At 44.2% G+C, this 24,821-nt stretch overlaps 1 pseudogene; it reads right to left on the reverse strand.

The window, feature by feature from the left end:
- LOC138297050 (protein YIF1B-like) overlaps positions 1 to 24,821 on the reverse strand; it is a 75,032-nt pseudogene that overhangs the window by 23,585 nt on the left and 26,626 nt on the right.

Below are 24,821 nucleotides of genomic sequence, written 5' to 3' on the forward strand. Positions count from 1 at the left end.
GGTCTGTGGTCAGTTTAAACTGTGAAGTGATTCCAAACAAGTAGGGTGTTAGCTTCTTCAGAGACCAAACCACAGAAAAGACTTCCCTCTCAATAGCACTCCAACGCTGCTCTCTGGGGAGGAGTTGCCTACTGATAAAGGCAACTGTTTGATCTTGACCCTGGTCATTTAACAATGACAGACCTGCTCCAATCCCATGTCTTGAAGCATCAGTATGGACAACAAACTCTTTACTGATACCAGGTGCTTTTAGGACAGGTGCTGAGCACAGGGCTTCCGTAAAGGTATCAAAGGTCTTTTGACAGGAGTCAGTCAATCTGACTTACATGGACTGCTTTTTGGACGTTAATTCTGTTAAAGGTTGCACTATAGCACTATATCCTTTTATAATCCTCCTATAGTACCCAGTCAGACCTAAAAAGGCTCTGACTTGGGTCGGAGTCTTTGGAGCTTCCCAGGTCAGAACTGTCCAGATTTGGGGCTGGAGAGGTTGCACATGGCCTCCACCTTATTGGTGGCACAAGTACACTACATACCCTTACCCTTTCTGGCACTTAGTTGACTTGATAGTCAGCCCTGCATGTTGAAGGGCTTGAAGTGGACCAGGTGATCATTTCAACCAGCAAAATCATCCAGATATGCTCCAGTGAAACTTTCCAGACCTTGAACTGAGAGTGGCCTTCTGGGGTTCAAAAGGCAGACTTCTCCTTGTCTCCTGGTGAAGGCTATCTGCCAATACCCTGAAGTCAGGTCAAAGGTACTCAGATATTTTGCAGCCCCCAACTTGTCTATGAGCTAATCAGCTCTGGGTATGGGGTGAGCATCATTCGTGGTGACTGCATTTAGACTTCTCTAGTCCACACACCATCTAATTTCTGGATTTACTCCTTTTGGATTGATTTTGGGCCCCATAACTACTAGGCTAAGCAATGGACTACTATAGGGCTCAATCACCTTCAACACTAACATCTTAGCAACCTAAACTTTATTGCTAGCCTTGACTTGGTCTGGCAGTGTACATTTTACTTTTGACAGGTAAACTGTCACCTGTGTCCACATTAAGGGTATACCATGTTGTCAAACCTGGAGTCAAGAAAAACATCCCGCAAACTGCCCAATCAAGTTGCAACAGTCCTTCTGTTGCTCACTTGTCATAGTGGGAGAGAGAACTACTCCCTCCACTGAAAGACCTGTGACAATGGTTGACATCAAGTCTGGGGGAGGTTCCCCTTTCTTCCTCTTCTCCGCCATCTATCACCATGAGCATTTTGATATCTGCTGTGTCATGATGTAACTTGAGCCTATTCACATGTATCCCCCTCTAAAGGTTCCTTAGGGTACCTACGTCCACGGAGAGTGTGACTTCCCCCTTCTTCTCCAAGATTGGGTAAGGCCCGTCCATTTGTCTTGGAGGGCTCTGGGTGTCACAGGCTCTACCAATTGTCCAGTTTGGTAATCAACCATAGCAGACCTTTGTTCATACCAATGCTTGGCAAGCTCCTGTCTGGCCTCCATGTTTCTGCTTGCCTTTTTCATGTATTCTACCATCCAGGGGCAGAGGCCTAATACATAATCTAGGCTGCCTGTTTAGGGTCCTTAAGAGGTCTCTGACAACCTTCTCTGAGCAAACTTAAGGGACCCTTGACAGGGTGTCTAAAGAGTACTTCAAAGGGACTGAAACCTACTCCCTTCTGTGGAGCCTCCCTGTGGGCAAACAATAGGCATAGGAGAAGAACATCCCATTTTCTCCTGAGTTTTTCAGATAAACTCATAATCATGCCATTCATGGTCTTGTTAAATTTTTTCTTCAAAGCCATTAAGCCATTTCCTTGTGGATGGTAAGGTGTGGTGAAATTATAAAACACCCCACACACTTCCTATATTACTTTCAGACAGGCAAACATGAAGTTGGTGCCTCTATCTGAAATGACCACCTTAGGGAAGCCCACCCTGGAAAAATACCCAGTAGGGTTCTAGCTACTACAGGAGCAATAACTGTCCTGGGGGAAATTGCTTCAAGATATCTGGTGGCATGGTCCACAACCACCAGGATACACCTTTGCCCAGAGGCAGTAAGTGGGTCTAGGAGACCAACAATGTCAATCCCCACCTTCTCAAAGGGAGTCCCCACCATAGGAAGTGGTATTGGGGAGCCTTTGGCTTGCCACTTGCCTTGCCACTGGCCTGACAGGTGACACAGGAGTAACAAACCTCGTTCACGTTCTCAGACATTTGGGGCCAATAAAAGTGGTTGACCAACCTGTCACAGGTTTTGGTCTGCCCTAAGTTTCCAGCTTAGGGGATGTCATGGGCTACGTTAAGGAGGAATTCTTTGTACTGTTGGGGGACCACCATTCTCTAGACTGTCCCTGGTTTGGGGTCCCCTGCCTCACTGTACAGAATTCCCTCTTCCCCATATACCTCATGGGCACCACTCCTCCCTCTTGTTTGACAGCCAACTGTCTCAAACCCTCTTCTGTCAAGACAAGTCTTCTGTCCCAGGTTCAAGACCTCTCTGGATGGATCACATGCTCCTTGAAGCTCTGCCAAGTCAGACAAGTCTCTCATGGCAGCACGTTTCCCTTCATAAACGAGGCCCTCTCCCTGAGGGTTAGGCTTCTTCTGGTTCTGGTGAGGTTTGTAAGAAGCCTTCTTAGGCTTCCTGCACTTCCTCTTAGTACTAGGGATAGGGCCACTGTTTCAGGATCCACACTCCCTTGTGTTTCCCTTAAAGCCTTCTATGCTCTAGTAGAGACACAAACCCACTCAGGGAGCTCCCACGCTGCTGCATGAGTTCTTCTCTCCACCTCTGCCCAGGCAGAAGTTTCAAGGTCATTGCCCAATAGACACTCCACTGGGATGGCAGGAGACACAGCTACTTTCTTAGGGCCAGTAACCTCTCCCCACTCAAAGTCTACGACAGCTATGGGATAGGACTTTGTCACATTGTTAGAGTTGACTATCTCATGCAGCTCATTAGATAAGATCTGGCTTGGGGAAACCAGCTTGGCATTAACGATGGCTATTCTGGCACCTGTATCCCTCAAGGCCTGAACCTTCACCCTATTGATTTTTGGCCACTGCCTGTACTTTACCATTCTAGCAGGCCAGTGGGCCAAAGGTTCAACTTCCTCACCATCCAGGGAAACTAATGTAGCTTCAGTGTACCCCTTCCATTCCCTAGGGGCAACTTCCACCCCGATCTCTGTACTGCTATTGCCTTGGTAGTATCACCAGTGGGTGACTTTTTGGTCCATGCAGACCCATCCCTTTTGTGCCCTGGCAACTTACAGTCAAAGCACACCCCATCCTTTGAAAGGTCATAATTCTTCACCTAATGCCCTCCCCCCTCTGATTGAGATGTGGCTCTGGGCTCCCCCTCTTGAGCTTCTTTTGGGGAATCTTTGGTATTCTCTGACTTTTTAAACTTGCCCCCATCTTTGCCCTAAAGAGAGGCCTATCCTGACTTTTTGTGTTCACTACCTGGTTATGTTCTGGGCACTCTAGTGCGTACCCACTCATCAGCTATCTTCCCCAGCTCTCTAGCACTAGATAACTTGGAATTTACCAGATGCTGATGTAACTTTTCTGAGAAGTAATTGGTACGTATATGCTTTTTAACCATTAAATTGTACAGGCCCTCATTGGTATCTACCTTGTTACCCTTAATCCAGCTATCCAGTGACGTCGTAGAGGCATCTATAAAATGAACCCATGTCTGTGTTGTTCACTTTTGAGTGCTCCTAAACCTTTGTATGTACTCTTCTGGGGTAAGACCAAAGAGCTCAATGAGTGGCTCCTTTATGTGAGTGTGAAACTCTGCCACCTCATCCTCAAGTGTCAATAGCATATCTCTCCCTACAATTGGGATGAGTTTCCACAGTAAGGAGCCTGAATTGTGTGCACCCACCCTTCTCATCCTAAGAGCTCTCTCATAGGATGCCAGGCCCATGTCATGTCCCTCTACATATTCAGGCACAATTCCCTTGGGCATCCTGGAATCATGGGCACCCTCTGCAGTTACCTTCTGCCTCTTTAAAGCTGCCACCATGTTCTTGGGGTTTTATTCCCAGCTTGACCCTCTTCTCCTCCAGGATAAGGCTTCTCTCCTTCAGGGCCAGCTTCCTCTCCTGGATCTCCAAGAGATTAAGCTGGGCCACCAGGTTCCTTTTTCTCCTCACTACTGGGGATCTCCTTTCACTCCTAGATAGGGAGTTGTGCCCCTTCTTTAACCCCACTCTCGGGGTGTTTACTTCCTCCAGCTGAGCCTGGTTCCTTCTGGAATCCTCCCAGGCTCTTACGGCTTTCTCCAGCTCTACATTCTTAGCAGAAAGACCTGGAAAAATGTCTTCTCCTTCCACAGTGCTCTCAGTTCATTGATCCTAAATGTGGGCAAGGTGGCCAAGTCGACTCCCTGGTTTTATATCTTGGAAGGCTTTTTAACAAGAACTTTTTGCAACTTTGTAACTTTTTCTTCTTGAGAAGCAGGTGCCTTGTAACAGAGCTTGGCAGTGTCAGAAAAACATTTTGTCAATGTCGACTTGGAGATTTTCTTTCAGTAGTCACTGACTTATTAATTGCCTGGTTCAGCAAAACACAAGTTCATTATCTCACAACTAGGCACCAATGTGAGGATTTGGGTGTGCTATATGATATGGCTGTGGGGCCTTATCGTGCAGTACACTCAATTACCATCCTGGGTCCAGTCAGGCTCATTTACTTAACTTTCAGCTCAGCCCTGGGTAGCTGTGGCTACGAGTAGTAAGGCTTACGAAAGGAACTATGTATTAAGCATTTACCAGAACCAAACAACAAAATAAAAAGGTCACAACACATTAAAGAAAGAAGACACCAATTTATAAAAATAGATAATACTTTTAAGAATATTTAGAGACCTTGAACAAAATTCACCAGAGTGTTCCAGAGACACAGGCTTTAGAAGATATTATTACAGTGAAATGCCACTGCAAACAAACATTGGTCAATAAAAACTTTAGAAACTTTTGAAAAGTTTCAAACAGGTAGTCTGGCTACTCCAGCCCGGGTTGGGAAACCAGTTCTGGCAGGACTGAAGCCTAGAGAGCCAGAGTGGATACCTTGGACAGTTACCTGGCCACCAGAGCATTTTTAAAGCAAGATACAAACTTTACAGAAAAACCACCATAGACATCAACGGAGTGGTCCTGATGCTGAGGGATGCAGGCAAAGATGCTCAACGGATGCTCCGATTATGGTGCGTCAAACGGTGTATGTGTGTGTGTGGGTGCTCCTTAGCCCATGCATGAAGTGAGGCAAACTTGGCCACAGAGATCGGGGGTCCCTCCAAGTCCTCTGCACTGCAGTAGCAGGCCAGCCGATGTTGGGCTGCTGGTCAGTCTGTACCATGGCTGTGGCAAAATCCTTAGGTGGTGTCAGAGTCACCAGATCCTCGGGGTCTATGCACGTTCCCAACACGTCCACCAATGAACAGCTCCAAGACTCTGATAGATAAATCACAGAGACTGAGAGAGTTCAAGAGGGGAAGAGGGGATTGGGAAGGGAACAGCTGGGAAGGAGACCTGTAGTAAGAAAAAGGTTAGAACACACAATATGAAAATGATATCTCCTGAAATCAATACTAAACTATGATTCTAAGCCTAGTCACTCTGAAAACATGAACAATCTAAGAGTTAAGTTTAAAATGACTAAGTTTCAAGATGGCCGGATACCTGTAGGGAAATCAAGATGAATTAAACTTTCTTATTCAAGTTCTTTCCTTTACATGAGAATCAGAAAAAAACATTCTGACTATATTTTAAACCAGTCATATAAACCCTGTTTTGAGAATGTATACTAGGACCATACAATATTGCATCTAGAAACTTTGGCCTTCTGTGTACTCTTAAAATGTTTCAACACAAATTTGCGAATATTGCAGATATATATATATATATATAGTAAACACCATAAAAGGATTGTGCACCATGAATAACACAATATGGATTCAGGAAACAAATAAGATAACTTGTCAACTCGAATATTACATAATAAATATCTTAGAATAGTGGCATACAATAAACAACATGAATTAAACTCGAGGATAGAATCGTGCGTCTTGCCAATTCGAGTGTTACCATGTAAAATACCAAGAAATGGTAACATGCAATGAATATCGAAGTCAAATCCTCATTAATCGAATTGCGCGTCTTGCCGATTCGTAAAACACAATATAAATGTCAAGGAATAACAGCTCACAATAAATAACAAGATCAAAGTGCAATGAAACAAATCGCGCTTCTTTTGCCGATTCTTAAGCCACTATGTAAATGTCAAGAAATGGTAGCGCGCAATGAACAACAAAGTTAAATGCTCATGAAACAAGTTGTGCGTCTTGCCAACTCATAAAACATCATGTAAATGTCAAGAAATAGCAGCGCGCAATGGACAACAATGTCCAAACACCATAAAACGAATAGCGCATCTTGCCGATTCTTAAGCCACCACATAAATGTCAAGAAATGGCAGCGCATAATCAATAACAAAGTCAAACCTTTATGGAATAAACCGCACGTCCTGCCTATTTGCAAACCACCTTATAAATGTAAAAAAATTGCAGTGCGCAAGTAATCTGTTATTAATTTAAGAATTAAACCAAGAATATGAAAATTCTCAATAACTGTGTCGGGAAATGTCCAACCACCGTCTTACCGCCAGGAATAATGATCACCAATGAAGGATGAGGCCAGAAGACTGGAAGATCCAAATAGGCCGCCGGGACAGGAGCTCAGGAAGAAGCTGCTGCTCTGCATCAGGACCTCTGAATAGTGAGCACTGGGAGTTGGGCTGGCTCTCTTTTATAGAGTTTTGGCCCAGCCCAGAACCACACCCAGGCATATTGCAGGGAAAATCTCTGGAAGGCCCTGGAAAGGGGCCACACCCTAACACACTCTGAAAACCTGCAGCAATACATTGCAAAGGAAGAGTATTTGTAAACATATTAAAAATAAGTTTTCAGGATTGAACTCTGCAATGCAAAAGGTTAAACCACAACATATCAGCACAATGCATAAATTACGTTGTTTTGAGAGCGCTGTTTTTTTGCATTTTTGTCGCCAATAGAGCGCGTACTGCTCTGGTGTTGACAGGTGGGGGCTAGTGTGCCTTGGGTGCGACAAATCTGGACTTGGATAGCACTGCCATGTCAGGCAGACTCAGGTGCAACTTTTGGCTATCTCAGATTTGTCCTTTTGGGTGTCCGGCGACTGGTAGAAACACAATTTCTGCGGTGGCTACCAACTTGGCGATTTGGGCTTCTTGAGCTCTTGTGGTCCTGGAGGTCTTTCAAGGAGATGAGCCAACTGATCCTCGGAGTAAAGCTGTAGGTTTGGTCTGGGAATCAATTTTTCCCTAAGCCAGGAGCCACAGGCAAAGTCCTAACTTTGGTAGCCCATAGTGCAGCAGGTGCATTACTTCTGACAGTGCAGCCTCTCTTTCTACAGGTACAACGACATCTGGGCAGTCCTTCTTTGGTCCCTTCTCCGATTCCAGTGTGTTCTGAAGATCAAGGTTCAAGGGGTGCCATATCTATCCCTGCAAAGTTCCCTGATGGGACCAGGTGGTCACTAGCCAATTAACTATTGGCTCCCCTTTGACCTAGTGATGAAGTTCCTGTGACTTTTGCCATCTGGCTATCTCAGAGTGCAACAATCTTGCCCTTTCAAGATGGCACAACTCTTACTCGGTCGCCAGGAGCTTGGTAGCCTACCCTAGAGGTGTGGCTACCAGAGGGCTACACGCCCAATGTAGAACAGGTTTGGGGCAAGTTTTCCTTCATTGACCCTGTCTCCTCTTTGTCTACAGGAACAAAAGGCATTCTGCTCGGGAATGTTGGTGCTACTTCTCTCACAAAGGTAACTTCATCTTTGAAGCTTGCCTTTTGGTCACCCTGGGCAGCCATTCTGTCAGGCAGGTGACACCTCACTCTGCGACAACTGCATTTATTCATGAGCTGGAGAGTTGTTCCCATGTCTCCCTAGGTGGTCAGACTCTGTCTGTGTGGCAGGGCTTCTGTGAGGCCGCTAGGCAACTGTAGTACAGAGTTGCAGCTTTCTAAAAGTAGCTAACCTTTAATTGTGGTATTGAATTTGATCTAGGCATCAGGTCTGGTTTAATGCCATAATTAACTTGATACCTTACATGGCACAGTTAGATAGCCCCATTCAGGAGTTAGCCGGGTTGGGGGGCTAACCGGCAACCCTGTGTTAGCCCATGGGAATACTAACTTTATCCACATCAAAATGATAGTTTGGAAATGTTGCTGCTAAGACATTTTAAAAATATAGGCCCTTCTTAACATTATACAACTTCCTGTCATAGGGCTCTATGGGCTTTTCTTAGGGGAGACATTTAAATTGTTAAGGTATAGGGAGGCTTTGCCATTGGTGTGAATGGCAAAGTCAAACTGCCAGTGAAAACACTGTCCTTCCAGTCTGCAGTAGCAGGCTGAGAGCCATTTGGTACTTTGTCACACACAGGGCGTCACAAACAGTGGTGCAGCCCTGAGTAGACTCTCTCCCTTACATGCCTTGGGTTCCATATAGTAGGGACTTATGAGTAAATCAGCCCTTGCCAATTGGGTGCAACCAATTCAACAGGCAATTTGTATAGGGTCAGAACGCTGGCACTGGGGTCTGCTTAGCAGGCCTCAGTGCAATCTCTGAGTTGAAAAACCAGCAGCATCAGTCCAAAGATGTGGGGATAACCATGCAATAAAAGGCATTTCCTTACATATAGTGCATACTAGGAGTCGCCTTGATCTCTTTGGATGAATTCGAGTTGAGAGTGGGTGTTCATGATGGAGCACGATTCAGTTCACTGAACCTAAGCCTGAAGGCAGTGTGAGTTTCTAAAGGTGTTCAGAGTGCACGTATATCCAATCCTTGGCCTTTCTGCACAACACACAGAGCAGTGGTCACTAAATACCAAATGTATTTGTGGGAAAGTGTGTGAAAGAGGTACACAGCTTTTGAAATATGGTCAAAGCCGAAAGGAAAATAAGTTGCAGTGTTTACAGATGAATTGGTAGTTAGTGTGCTTGTGGGGCGGACAAAATGAAAGGAAATATGGGCAGAAGAAGAGAGTGAAAAGACAGTGCTAAAGGAAAAGGGTGAAGTGTGAGAAATGTAGGTAGAGATTTGAGAAAAATGTGTGAGGAAAAGAGTGTATGTGTTTAACAGAGTGGGAGACTCCAGATGAAAGTAGTGTAAACTTGAAAGTGGAAGTGATTTTCGCAGTCCCTTATTATCAGAATTGCAACATTGTTTAATTCTAATCATTCAGCACAAAAAACATTGTTGTTTCTCATTTGCTTCCTATAGCTAACAAGCATTGGCAAAGGCAATATGTCTGACTTATTTTACGCATAGAGCTTTTATTGTTTTATATTTCTTGTGGCAATAATGGAAAACTCAATGAGAGGCACCTAAATACTGGCAAGTGGCCCAATGCCTAAAGAATAGGATTTTAGTTGACATATTTTAAGCCACGTCTAGGAAATGATTCCTAGTTATGCTTCTTTGGTCAGGACCATTTTAAAGGCCCCACCCTACCTTTTTCATCTAATTTAAGGCATTGACAGGCAGATCCAGAGTGGTCAGTCACTCTCTAATTTAAAACGTTGTGCCAGTCGTGCAGGTCAGAATAAAATATTGTTACTAGTTGAGAATGAGGAGAGTCTCATTTATGTAATAAACATAATCCTTGTCAGGTGAACCTCCACAGTCACTAACTATACCTGGGCTTAGCCTTGTGTGGCACAAAAGTAGTCTGGGGATCCTGATTTCAAAGCAAGCAGGTCCAGTCTTTATTATTCAGAAAACAGGACAGTCCTTCTCCTTAACATTCCCCAGCTGTGATGAGAGGTTCTGAAGGTGTCATTTTTATACCCGGTGACAACCATTGTGTGGATGCAATCCCTAACCTAGTCCTAAACTAGTTTTGGCCAGTTCTTCCCCCTCCCCTGGGGTTGGCATGTGATCATTGGTATTGGCAGAAAGGTGCATTTGGTTATGGCAGAATAAGGGCAACTTATTTTCTAAAAGTTGAAATAGACAAAAAGTGATGGATTGAATGCTTGGATTAATACTCAGCTATTGGTAATTACTCAGGCCGCATCCCATTCCATCTTTGTTTTGCACACCAGTTTGGACCTAGCTATATGCAAATCAGTCTTGATCCTGCTCCAGTAGGAGCAGTCCAAACCAAACTGTCAAGCCAGATCCACTCTGAACTGAAATAGAAGCAAATCAGGACTGGATTTGCCCTTATTATAGACTCAGTAGCCAGGTACAGCTCAGTTCCAGTGACACAGTGTGCACGGGTCCCATGTCTGGCCATACCCATCCCACTTAGGCCGGCATACTAAAGTATACAAAAAGTGATGGATGGAACGCTTGAATTAATCTCAGTCACTGATAATTACATGGGCCACATCCCATTCCATTGTTATTTTGTACACCATGCCACCTCAGTTTGAACCCAACCATATGCAAATCAATCCTGACATTGTTTCAATTAGAACAATCCAGTCCAAACTGCCAAGCCAGGTTCTCCCTGAACTAGAACACAAGCAACCCAGGACCAGTTTTGCATTTATGATAGCCTCATCAGCTGGGTATGGGACTTTGCACTTTAAACACCACGCCTTGCACCATCATTCACACAAAAACACTTCAAACCACCTAGCTGGCTTACCAATTTCTACCTTAATAGCACATTCAGACCAAACTATACTCACACATGTCCTGTGACAGTGAATTTAAACTCAATTACCGGTACCACCATGCCATAGTATACCACACTTTGTAAACAGATAGCAGTCTGAGTACTTTGTTAACCATTGCTGTGGATAATGCACAGGACGATTCTGCAGCTGTGGTCATTCTTCACATAATTTAGATTTTGCTCTAGGGATCTCATTATCTCCTTTTTGGGTCGCATAATGGGCCATTTAGCATTCAAGTGCGTGTCCGCCCTGATCCCCTGCAAGGCATGTTTGCACTGGATCCGCTTATAGCTGCCTTTTGTTTCACCCTTTGCCCTGCGGACAGCCTGCAAATGATTCCTCCTCCCACGACCTCTCAGCTCTCTCACAGAAACATGCTGACAAATGTTACAGTGAATAGGTAAAACGGAAACATAGACTATATTATTATTTGTTTAAAGTTACAGACGGTAGAACTGTGTACGAATATGAAAAATGCCTATAAAGTCAAAGGCGTTTTTCCTATTTGCATTTTTGTGTGTAAAGTGCCAACATGTGTTCACAAACAGAAGACAGCTGAGTGTGATTGTAGTAGGTATTTGTTCGTATGTTTTTATGCTATAACACTTATAAGAGTTTTCTTTCTGTTAATTAGTTATTGTTTCCATTTTTATACGTTCCAAGTATATAGAAGTACAATGTTTACTTTTAATCTGCCAAACGCTCTGTAAGGTCATGTAGAACCTTGGCAGAGGTTCTAGATCCCACGGTTGGCACTAGCGATCTGGACATGAGGCTGTACGGATGCCAGTGCCTGCCGTGGACCTTCAATAAACACGTCGCTTGTCGCTTGAAGACTTACCGTAGAGCTTGGAGTCTATTTTCTATTGGAGTGCTTGGCTCACCATGCATTGCTACATTTTTGGTACCAGGAGTGGGGCATCTCCCTCTCGCCGAGGAAATAGTTTCAGGTTCACCGATCAGCACCTCTGGACGATCGTCTGCTGCCTTCGTTACTAATTTGTGTCAACTTTGAAGGTACTGTTCTGTTAATTTTGTTTTACGGGGGGAGTCTCTACTCTGCTGCGTCTCGAGCCGGATTGACCGTTGGAGGTGGCAGCGTCTATGCACGTCTCTGTGCTGACATGCGCTGCAGTTGCTTGGATACCCAGCTCACCACTGCCTACACGCGTCTTGCTGTTGCTAGGATGCTTCCAGCCATAGTTTCTCTCCGAGGATTTCTGTGCGCGTCTGTGTTGTCATGGTTACCGCACTACGCATCTGAGACGCGCATGCCATGCCGCATATGGTCGCTTAGCAACCCTACGAGTATTTTGCAGTTGTTTCCCCTACAGGAGTGCATTTCAACTCTACTTGTGAAGGATACAAGCTTCTGAGAGTTGTTCACTATGGCATCAAACCATATCGTCGTTCAACTGCCACCGTTCTTACAAAGAGCAGGAAAACCAGAAATTAAATGGAGCGAATGGCTGAGGATCTTTGAAAATTACTTAACCGCAATTGATGCCAATGACTATTCCCCAACGAGGAAGTTTGCGCTTTTGTTTAACCATCTTGGTGTAGCTGGACAACGAGTATTTGATAATCTGCCTCCCATCCCGTCACCCGCTGGGGACAGCGTGTGGAACGTCTACATTGAAGGGAAGGAAAGGATTAGAAAACAATACTCTGACGAGTCTAATGTGTTACTAGAAAGGTTCAATTTTGCAATGTGCAAACAAGCTGTAGATAAGTCTGTAGATGAATATGTGGCTAGCCTGCGTGTACTTGCTGCAAGGTGTGACTTTGGTAGTAATGTGGACTTTCATATTAGGGATCAATTTGTGTTTCACTGCTACTCTAAAAAAATCCAAGAATGACTGTTGGCGTGTCGCAACCCTTCCTTAGATGACACTATTAACTTAGATAAAGCTGTGGAGAGATCAATAGTTACATCAAGGGTGGTGTGTGAGCAGAGTGAACAAACAACAGTCAATCAGGTACTTGAAGACCCAGATATATGCTACATCAAGGACAGAGGTGTTAAGCAGAGCAGAAGTCATTTGTCATGTTTTCGTTGTGGTTCACACAACCATATTAGCACTAATCAATCTTGTCTGGCGTCGGGAAAAAAATGCTTAAAATGTCAGAAAGTTGGTCATTTTCAAGCTGTTTGCAAACAAACCAATCGCAACTACAAACCTACCCTCAGTGGTGTTAGAATGAAAGTTAACAATGTCTACACTCAGGATGAAGATTTGGTCCAAGAGTGCACAGAGAAGTTATCCAATGTAATATCAACGGTGGACGTCCCTATTAATGGCGTGAGTGTAGTTAGGATAATCAAGGGACCCATTTGTCAGGCAATTATTGACTCCAAGGTAGTTTCGGTCATGGCACGACGTTTAACAAGCTCTGGCCTGCAGGGATGGCCTTGGAATATGCTGACATCAATCCCAAGGCTATTGGGGATCATGATATTGATCTATTAGGGTATTTTACTACCACTTTGTCTATTTTAGGGAGGTGTATTGAGACCAAAATTTATGTAGCATTAAACAGTAGGGATATTGTTGGCTGGAGAGATCTAGCCAGTTTAGGTATTATACTTTGTCCTGGGTGTGACCCTCCCATAACATTGGGTGAGGTACCCAACAATCAATCTGATGAATCAAGGTTATCCTCCATCTCCACAGACGGCTTACAAGAGTCTTTCATAACAAAGTTTCCGACTGCATTTGCGAATAGAGTTGGTACAGTTAAAGGTTTTGAGCATTGTATCAGAGTCAAGGAGGGGGCTATTCCAGTTTTACATAAAGTCAGACCGGTACCCATTTCAGTGAGGGGACAACATTTTACCTCTACCAAAGTTGAAACCTTCATGAATGAGTTTAATGTCAACCATTCACGAGTAGCTTTGTATAGTCCTGCTTCAAACGGTTTAGTTGAAAGGGCAAACCGTCTCATAAAGGAGGTTAATCAAACAGCTTTAGCGATCAATCATAATGTAACTGATTTCCTGAGAAAGAAAGTTTGGGCATATACAAAAATCTCTTCTTGACAAATTAATTGATGATGGCATCATAGCTCCCACGGACTCCTCGGAATTGGTTTCACCTGTGGTTTTGACCAAGAAGTGAAATGGCGACCTGAGATTATGTGTGGACCCTAGATCACTAAATAAAAATATACTTGTGGACTGTCACCCCCTTCCTCACATTCAAGAACTAATTTCTAGTCTTGGTAATTCAAAATGTTTCTCTACAATGGATTTACACTCCGCTTATCACCAGATTGCACTCAGTCAGGATTCTCAGGAACTGACTACTTTTGTGACCCCTTTTGGTGCCTTTAAGTATCTTAGGCTTCCCTTTGGCTTAGCGTCTGCAGCAAGTGTATTTTAAAGAATGATGGATTCCCTGTTTGGACACTTGAGTAACTTATGTGCTTTTCAAGATGACATTTTAATACATACTGAAAGTATTGAAGAGCATAGACGGTTACTTGACAAAGTATTCTCCATTCTCAGTAGTCGTGGTATGACCATCATGTCAGAAAAGTGCAAATTCATGGTTAAGAATGTTGAATATTTGGGTCACACCATATCTGCAGAAGGTATTAAACCTAAACAAGGGAACTTAGAAGCAATTAAAGACTCTCCCTCTCCTGCTAACAAGGATGAGTTACATTTGTTTCTCGGTCTTTGCGAGTATTACTCAAGATTTGTCTGTGGTTATTAATTATTAGTGCAACCTCTCAGATCTTTACTAAAGAAAGGTAGCACATTTATTTGGGATGAGCAAGCCATGTAGGCCTTTGTTGCCACCAAATAACTTATTTTATCTGCCCCAGCCCTGAAACCTTTTTTACCTTCAGCAAAATATTTCATAACTGTAAATGCCAGCCTCGAAGGTCTGGGGGCGGTTTTAGGCCAATGGGTAGATGGTAAGGAACATACTGTTGCTTTTGCACCTAGAGCTCTCCCAGTAGCTGAAAGCAACTACAGCACTATTGAAAGAGAGGCCTTAGCCTGCGTTTGGGCAGTACAAAAGTTTAAGACGTATATATGGGGTACTTGTTGTGTTCTTTTTACTGATCACAAGCCTCTCTTGTTCCTAATGAGTGGTAATGGCTTGGGAAAAGCATCTGCCAGACTGGTATGATTACTTTCAAGGTTACAGGAGTATAATTTAGAGGTTAGGTATGTACCCGGTGGTAAAGATGTTCGAGCAGACTGTCTTTCACGCCTGCCGTTGCCATGTTCTTAGCCTATTTATGAGGATCAGGATACTGAGTGGGTAGCTGGGGTATTAGATGTGGTTCCTGCATCGGAAGGGTTATTTTCTGAACAAGATTGGGAGTCTGCCATGTTCAAAGATGTCTTGTTGTCAGAAGTGTTGTATCATGTTAAACATGTGTGGGCCAATAAAAAAAATATAAAGAAGAACTCAGCACTTATTGCCAGTTTGTCGCTGAGTTGTCCTGTGAAAACGGTGTTTGCATGAGGGGTCCTGTTTGTATTCCTCCTAGTCATCTCAGACCCATGTTAATCAGAGCTGCGCATGAGAGTCACCTTGGAATCTCAGCCACTTGCAGAAGACTGAAAGAGAAATATTGGTGGCCTAGTCTTGATAAACAAGTATCAGATTTTGTTGATAAGTGTTCCTCTTGTACTGTGTGTGATAAGCATTGGAAGTGCCAGACAAAACCTCTGTGTACCGTTCCGCTTCCAGACAAAACTTGGGAAAATGTTGCTGTTGATTTTTCAGGACCGTTCCACTTGTTACCTAGAAATATGAAGTACCTAATTGTCGCTATAGATTATTTCTCAAAGTGGATATACTATTCTTTTGTTGAAAATGCTGATGCTGAATCTGTTGTTTCATTTTTATCTCATCTTTTTCTTTAGAAGGTCCACCATCAATTATAGTCACCGATAATGGTGCACATTTTACCTCTACCAAAGTTGAAACCTTCATGAATGAGTTTAATGTCAACCATTCACGAGTAGCTTTGTATAGTCCTGCTTCAAACGGTTTAGTTGAAAGGGCAAACCGTCTCATAAAGGAGGTTATTCAAACAGCTTTAGCGATCAATCATAATGTAACTGATTTCCTGAGAAAGAAAGTTTGGGCATATACAAATACCCCACTCTCCACCACGGGGGTTTCTCCTTTTGTTCTGCTCAGAGGTACAGAATCCAGATCCAAATTAATTCAGTCCTGGATGGCTTCATTAGATAACAATGGCATAAATGTGGATCTAAATAAGTTAAAACACAGAGTTTACGAAAAACAGGCATCTCAGAAATATGATTATGATGCAAAAAAAGGTATACATGATGTTGCATTTAGTGTACAAGATTGGGTTTTGATTAAGAAACCGTACAAGGTGTCTAAAGGAGAATCTAGATTTTCTCTCCCTACAAAAGTGATTAAGATGTCCAAAACTTCTGTTCTCTTGGAAGGAAAAGGGTGGTGGAACAAGAACAGTCTTGTTCCCATTTCTAAAGAAGGAAAACCACGGCACATCCCAAGAGGTTATAATGTTCCAGTTTATTCCTCGTAATGTCATTAGATGAAACAATGGCCTGTGGCCCAAGGTGACATCTTGGAGCCAGAATCAAAAGATGACAACAAAGATCCTTTTCAAATGAACAGCAGCCCAAATAGACAACAGCCGACACGTGTTTCGTCTGGGTAGACTTTATCAAGGCTATAATGAAGATAAGTAGCTCAATGTTCCAAAGTACCAGAGACAAGTTGATGTCTTATGTTTAGAGAAAAAGGTCGAGTAAGAGAAGGCTTGAGGACCGTGGTAAGCCTCAAATAACTCAAAGCGTTTCCCTCCGCGTTGTGTTGACGGCGCTGCAAATGGTAATTGTTCCCATTTCTAATTTGCAAGCAGAAGTTTTTAGACGTACATACTTAGGAAGAGAAGACAGTTCCAGTTCTAGTATCATGTTTCTTGAGGATTCTTCAGCAGTACAAGCAGAGAATGGTGGGACCATAGAGAATGGAATTGACACTGCATTATTGGATTCAAAATCTATGAGCATGTGCAGCTATGGACCATCTTCCTTGGATATGGAACCTACACGCACACGTAGTCATAGACTGGTCAAGCTACCTACCAAGTTTGATGATTTTGTCTTGACTTAATTATCTTCCTCCTTTGTTTGTTTAAAGGAGGGAGGTGATGTCGGTTTTTGTTCGTATGTTTTTATGCTATAACATTTATAAGAGTTTTCTTTCTGTTAATTAGTTATTGTTTCCATTTTTATACATTCCAGGTATATAGAAGTACAACGTTTACTTTTAGTCTGCCAAACGCTCTGTAAGGCCATGTAGAACCTGGGCAGAGGTTCTAGATCCCACGGTTGGCACTTGCGATCTGGACGTGAGGCTGTACGGATGCCAGTGCCTGCCGAGGACCTGCAATAAACACGCCGCTTGTCGTTTGAAGACTTACCGTAGAGCTTGGAGTCTATTTTCTATTGGAGTGCTCAGCTCACCGTGCGTTGCTACAGTGATGTGAAAGTTCTAAGCTAGGGATGAATTAAAGACCAAGCATAAAAAACAGGCGACAAAAAATCCTTAAGTCTGTAAACATTTCTGATAATATCCCGCTGCAAACAAGCTGTCTACATAAAGCCTCATCAATTGTCTCTCTTGGTTTGGAAAGACATGCCAACATTTTTTACCCACAGGGAAAAAATAATGCATATTTTTGCACAAAGATGCAATTCGTATACGTCCAACCTTGTGCAGATGACAATGAAGTCAGAGGTTGTTCTGTTGGGTATAAATACTAATGAGAAAAAAACACAAAGTGACGTGTGCAGATCCTGTTAAATTATAATTGTAACTGAATTTGTATAGCACTTACTACCCTTGGCGAGGCGTCTAAGCGATTTTCAGCAAGTAGTATGTTACTCTGAAGCCTAAAAATGATTGGTGGAGGATTAGTATAGAGCAATATGAGTTAATTTGTGTGGTGTCTGTTAGTTGGATTGAATAGGATAATGGAGTGATAGTAGGGGGAAGAGTCTAGAAAGCTTTATTTTGGGAGATCATGTTAGTAAGATGAGGTTTGGGAAGAGTAAAAGGAGAGATGGAGAAGGGAAGAATCTCTAGAAATGGAGTAGGGAGATTGTACTATTAAAATTAGATTAGGGAAGAATTTAGAAAAGGTTGTTTAGGAGATCACAGTAGTAAAATGAGGTTTGGGGTTGTAGTGTGGTTAGTTTTACGTATCCTTTGCGCATTAGCTTCAGGCTTTAGGCCTTTGTGCACTTTGCCCTGGATGCATTTTATTCATTTGCTTGCAGCTTAGAGCCTTTGTGCACTTTGCTCTAAATGCTTTTTATTAGGCTTCGTACTGTTATTTTTCAAATAGCCTGTTCTACGGTCTTGTTTTTTATTTATATCACACTGTTTAGCCTACTTCAGCACTGGAGTTTTCCATAACACATTCCTGTTTACTCTGTGCTTCAGTCAAGGATACAGTCTGGTACATTGCCGATAGACGTGGTAGGAGTTTAGTCATTGGCATTCCTGCGTAGGGACATTTTGTGATCACGCTGACATGTTAGTTATAAAATCACTTCCTTGTCCCAATACACGCAAGAGGGAGATTCCGACCAGGGAACCACAACTAGACGCTGACTGCCTCGTTGCAGATGCTGAACCAAGATCACAGGCGTTTGCTCAGGTGTGAGGGCTGATGTCTCCACAGTGATTCAGAAAGGCAAGTTAGAAGCTTAACATGCTGTGCTTGAAATATATAAAGCAGAGGGAGAGTAGAAACTATTAGACACGATGATAGCTTTGTTCTTATGTTTTACTCTCCTGGTGACTATTTCAATCCTACTGTGTTGTATGGTTCTGGTTATTGCGGCTCACGCCTTATTATCTAAAATACAGTCGTTTTATTAAAACATTATATAAAACCTATACTGTCTTTGTCATTTACATATGAGATCATACTGTAAATGAGAGAGTTGGTTTGGATCTGAGTGACCACGACTTCCCTGAGAAGTTCCAAAGATGTCATGCGCTCGGCTGCCCAATCATCTCTTCCCCGTGGGAGAGATGAGGCACTGCTAGTTAGCCGGAGCAAAAACCGGATTTAGGGTGACAGAGTTCTTTACACGTGGGTCAGACTCAGTCCCCCACATCGTTATCGATCCTGCTGCCTAGAAATCCAGTAGTCTCATTTAGGATAATGAGAGCCCACGCGACATGGCGCCGCCAATGATTGGTCTGGCTCTAATTTTTAGGTCCGGCTGACTCTCTCGGTCTCATATATATTTTGACTCCTCAGTTCCGTAAGCGGAGACGTCCGTGGAGCTGAGGATTTCCGCCACCACGAGATAGGCATCCTATTACTTAGTGGTTGGTTGTTCAAGCTTGAACTTTGAAAGGAAAACGCAGAAATTGGTGTGCCTTCTCTGAACTAGTGCTGTTTTTACAAATGGCGAATCCTAATGTAGTGAATATAGCGCTCAATATGCGACAACCGCTCACAGGACACCTGATAGCACATGGACTGACGGTCCAAGGGGGTCCGGTCACTTTTGTGGTGGACGCCCATGCAGCCTATACAACAGAACTTTTTTATTCTTGGGTCGTATTTCCAGCAGTTGATGGGGGTACAAACACTTTTCACGAATACACTGTTGCGAATGTCCCTGGACAGTACAGGGCTTATGCATACTTAGAGATACCTTTATCTTATCAAGAACACCATAATTGGCTTGATGGCGCCCTCCCACACACAGTAGCACCGGTTAGGTTAGGTCCCTTAAGTAATGAAGGTCCTACCTGGCCTTTATTGGCTACTTACACACCATATCCTGCGGTTGCTAATCTGGTAGTGGCTGACGTGCGTCGTTTATATATGGATTTGGCAGCTATATTCAGAAGACTGGTTCAGTTTGTCATGCAGGCATTAAATACTAATGCAGCGCGTGCTGCTCCAGCGCACCCACAAGCAGTGGTTCCGGGTATTAATCCGGCCATTGTACACTCAGTTATGGGTAAGGTACCGGCTAAACGTGAGGAAACTCCATTTTGGCTGGAGCAAAAAATTAATACGCTGGAAGCAGTATTTCCCCATACTGGACCTTAGGATAAACATAGAATATTGACGATGTGTTTGCCGTATGGAATGGTTCCTCCGGTGGACCTTTGTAATACCTGGGGCATGGTGTTTGCCGCGCTCTACACTACGGCACACGGTACACCAACATTAGCTAATTTACCGGAAGTGCTTAAACAAATTCAAGATGAATATGGGGCTGCCCCCGCCTTAGATTTAGGCATGCAGTTGATGGGCAATTTTGCCGCTGTTTCTTCTATTATTTTGAGTAATCTCAAGGGAGAGGCAGTAGCACTAGCAGTGCGAATGCGTCTTCGGGACGTTCCGCAGATTAATCAAGAAAGGGAACTCCCGAGAATAATAGCAGAAACATATTCCAGTATTGGTCGCGATAGCCTAGGGGCTAGACCACAAAAACCCCAATTACAGGGTAAAAATAATAAAGACAATGCTAAACAACAGCAACCTGAGGGTACTAAAAAGCGCTGGGAAAAGAAACAGCAAACACCTAAGAAAGATGGGGGACAGTCTCCGCAACCGGAGACCCCGCAGAATAGGTATAATCTCAGGAATATGGATAATTTGAAGACGCCTGATATATATCAATATACTGATACACGCCAATCTCGTTCCTTTCAGGACTCCTCGGACAAGAGAAGTGAGAGAGGTGGGCGGTCAGAGCGGAGAACTGAGTACGTGAAACCAAGACAGGATTCACAACGCTCAACGGAGGTTTCTATTAAACAAGAAGAGAAACTACTGCAACAAAAACAACAATTTAAAAAGAAGAAAGTGGCAGCAGTCTCAGTTAGACATGACGCTCAAGAAGAGAGTTCTCTTGACGAACAAGACATGGGCGTTAGCACTGTTAGACAGCGCGGCAGAGGTCACAATATTTTGCCGGAGTCTTCTAGAGCATCTGGAGGTGAAAGCAACTGATGACTTCTTACAAGTCGAAACGGCGGATATGCGAGTCTCTGATCCAGATAGAGTATATAACGTGACTCTGCAATTAGAAGGGGACATTGACCGCATTGTACACGCCATCTTTTGGGACCATATGGTGAAATCATATGATGTTCTGCTGGCCGAACAAGATTGGCCACCTGACTTTGTTCGCGACTGTCCGGTTGGGGAAGAAGTTATTACTCCTTCCTTCTCACCACTTGTTCCGAGAGAACTAGCGGAGTCCTATAGTAAGATATGGGCTCTAGCACAGGCACCCGCTCTATATAGAAATAATGTGGGGTGGATAGACAATCACCTTATCATGTAATTCCAATAAAGGGCGAACCTCAGCCGCAGCCGCAGTATCCTATCAAATTTGAGGCAAGGGCATCGGTTAGGAATATTCTTACACAATTGGAGTACCAGGGTGTAATTGAGCCCTGTGTCTCGCCGATGAATAATCCCTTATTTCCGGTTGCTAAACCGGACCATTCATATAGGATAGTGGTGGATTACAGACATTTAAATGGACATACACGCACATATGCGATACAGAATTCACATAGCGCAGCGCTTATGAATAATGTAGTGCGTAAAAAATACAAAACAACATTAGATATCTCAAATGGATTTTTCTGCCAAAATATAGCGCCCGAAAGTCGGGACTATACCAGATTCAGTGCGTTTGGCTCTCAGAAAAATTTTTGTCGTTTGCCTCCGGGGTATAAGAATAGCCCAGGACTATTTTCGGCTTGTGTAACTGAAATTCTGCACGAGTTGGACCCTGAAGCGTTATCATATGTTGATGACATATATTTGACAGACGATGAGATTCTGCAACATCTAAGGCGTGTATCACGCATTGTTGTGGGGTTTGCTGAAATTGGCTATAAGTTTAATTTTAAGAAATCGAAGATTGCCTTCCTCAGCGTCATTTTCCTGGGATATGAGTTGTCGAGTGAGGGCAAGAGCTTAGCGCCACATTTTTGGGAGAAATGTGCTCAATTGCAGACTCCTAATACGGTTCGGAAGCTCCAGTCATTGTTGGGGTTTCTGAATTTTGGCAGAACTTACATTCCTGATTATGCTACACGTATAAAACCCTTATATGAGTTGATTCGTCCGAATTTTTCGAGTAGATTTTGGTCGATTGAGCATACACATATACTACGAGATTTGCAAACTGATTTCTTAGCAGTTCAACATTTACACACACAGGACAATAAAACACATTTAGGCCCTCATTCTGACCCTGGCGGTCGGCGGAGAGACGGCGGTCGGACCGCGAACAGACCGGCGGTATTAAAAATGGCATTCTGACCGCGGCGGTCCCCGCCGCGACCGACCGCCACTTCTCCACTCCGACCGCCACGGCGGTCATGACTGCCGGGCTGGAGTTTGCGCACTCCGGCCCGGCGGTCGTCCCAAGACCGCCAAGGGTATTATGACCCTGCCTACCGCCGCGGTTTCTTGCGGGCGGGAACCGCCGTGCGAACCATGGCGGTAAGCACTATCGGGGCCAGGGAATTCCTTCCCTGGCACTGATAGGGGTCTCCCTCACCCCCCACTACCCACCCAAGTCCTCCCCCCACACCCTCCACCCCCCTGCCACCCCCCAGAGGTGGTACGAACCCCCTCCCCACCCCCACCCCGACATGCACATACATTCACCCCGACATGCACACACCCCCAACATGCACATATACACACCCCCTACACACACATACACAACGGGGACACATACCCGCACACATACATGCAGACACGCGCACCTGCCGAACAGCACACATTACCCATAGACACAGCAGCACCCCCCGCCCGCATACACGCACTCACACACCCCCTCTACACACTCACACGCACACCCCCATGCACGCCCACATCACACAACACCCCCCCACCCCCTCCCCTCACGGACGATCAACTTACCTTGTGCATTGGTCCTCCGGGAGGCGACGGGAGCCATGGGGAGGTGACCGCCAACAGAAGACCGCCAACAGAAGACCGCCACACAGAAATGTGGGTCGTAATTCTGTGGGCGGTGTTCTGCTGGCGTGGCGGTGGAGGTTGACCAGTCTCCACTTTCCCGCCGACCGCCAGTGTGGCTGCTGGCGGTTTCCCGGCGGGACGCTCCCAGCGGTCAGAATGCGCACAGCGGCATACCGCCGCGGTCGGCGGTCTTCACCGCGGCGGTAACTCGGCGGTCTTGCGAAAAGACCGCCAAGGTCAGAATGAGGGCCTTAGTCATCAGGGTGACACCTGGGGCTGTTGGGTTTACATATGTCACCTTTAATGAGGGTGAGACAGTCCCGATAGCGTACAAGTCACACTTGTATTCTGCTGCAGATCCAAGGAGGGATAGAGGAGAGAAGAGTCTAGAAAGGGTTATTTTGGAGATCATAGTAGTTGAATGAGGTTTGGGATTAGTCAGAGAGTGGAGGCAGATGATATATTGAGAGAGGTATAGGGTGAGCCATAGAGTAGTGCATTGGATAGATTCAAAGTTTTCTTCTACAGTAGGAGTAAACTAATAAATATATAAATACATAAGTAGGTAGTGTGGGTATACACGTATAAGGAACAGAATATGCTGAGATTTAAAGTAGAACTCAAACTTTCAAGTGTTGCTGTACTTTAAGCTAATTTATTTGTAAATATAATTACTTTTTTGTTGAGAGGCAATGCATTCTGTGCTGATCTCAGTGCCCTCCAGAGGCAAAAGCCTGGATTTCCATCTGTCCTTTGGGAGAGAGGCGGTTTTATTAGGACAGGTATGCAGACTTCGAAACCTTTATTTACAAACATTTATCAAAAAAACCCGCCTCACCAATACAATAAAAATTCCTGCCTCCCCACCTTTAAGCCTCACCCGCTAAAATAAAAGGTCCCCCATCTATAATCCAAAAATTAATTTTTTGCCATCCCCTTCTTTCATTCGCTATCTTTCCAACTCCACCCAACCATTGCTCCCCTATCTTCCCACTGCAATGCCCACCCTGCAAGGTCCCAACCCTTTCGGCCTGCCTTGAGCTCCTCCCTTTCTGGCTCCAGGAAAACAACCTGACAAGGCATTTTGCTATCCCCTTTCACTCATATTACAGGGATACAAAATACTTTGGCTGTCGTTACAACAGACACAAATGGAAATTTGAAAACAAGAATTTGAGTAACACAGGGCTGTCGCCATAACAGTCACTAGTACCATCCCTTCATGGGTATGCCTTGGTCAAAGTTTATTTTATCGCTAGTAATTATAACTCAATCCCCATAAAAGACAGATGCACCCATCGTGCCTAAAAAAAAATTCACTCTTCCTTCCTTATTTCTGCATGTTCTATCCACCCTACCCCAGAGGGTTACAAAATCGTTGCATATCCCTATTCACTTACCTCCTAGTTTTCTCTACTGCTGACCCTCTGTGAGAAATAAGTCTCTTTCTAGCACGGTAACCCCCACTTTTGGCCTGTTTGTGAGTGTGTGTGTCAGTGTGTTTTTACTGTGTCACTGGGATCCTGCTAGCCAGGACCCCAGTGCCAATAGATAAAAACCTATATTTCATTGTGTTTTGCCTATCTCCCTGGGATCCTGATAGCCAAGACCCCAGTGCTCATGGTTTGTGGCCTAATATGTATGCCTGTGTAGAGCCTAACTGTGTCACTGAGGCTCAGATAATCAGAACCTCAGTGCTTATGCTCTTGCTGCTTTAAAATTTGTCACTGTAGGCCAGTGACTTCATTTACCAATTTCAATTGGCATACTGGACCCCCCCCCCTTATAAGTCCCTAGTATATGGTACCTAGTTACCCAAGCATTGGGGTTCCAGGAGATCCATATGGGCTGCAGCATTTCTTTTGCCACCCATAGGGAGCTCAGACAAACCCTTACAAAGGACTGCCATTGCAGCCTGCGTGAAGTAATGCACACACTATTTCACAGCCATTTTCACTGCACTTAAATAATTTATAAGTCACCTATATGTCTAACCTTCACTTGCTGAAGGTTAGGTACAAAGTTACTAAGTGCGAGGGCA

The sequence above is a fragment of the Pleurodeles waltl genome, chromosome 5, assembly GCF_031143425.1.
Source record: "Pleurodeles waltl isolate 20211129_DDA chromosome 5, aPleWal1.hap1.20221129, whole genome shotgun sequence".
NCBI lineage: Eukaryota > Metazoa > Chordata > Amphibia > Caudata > Salamandridae > Pleurodeles > Pleurodeles waltl.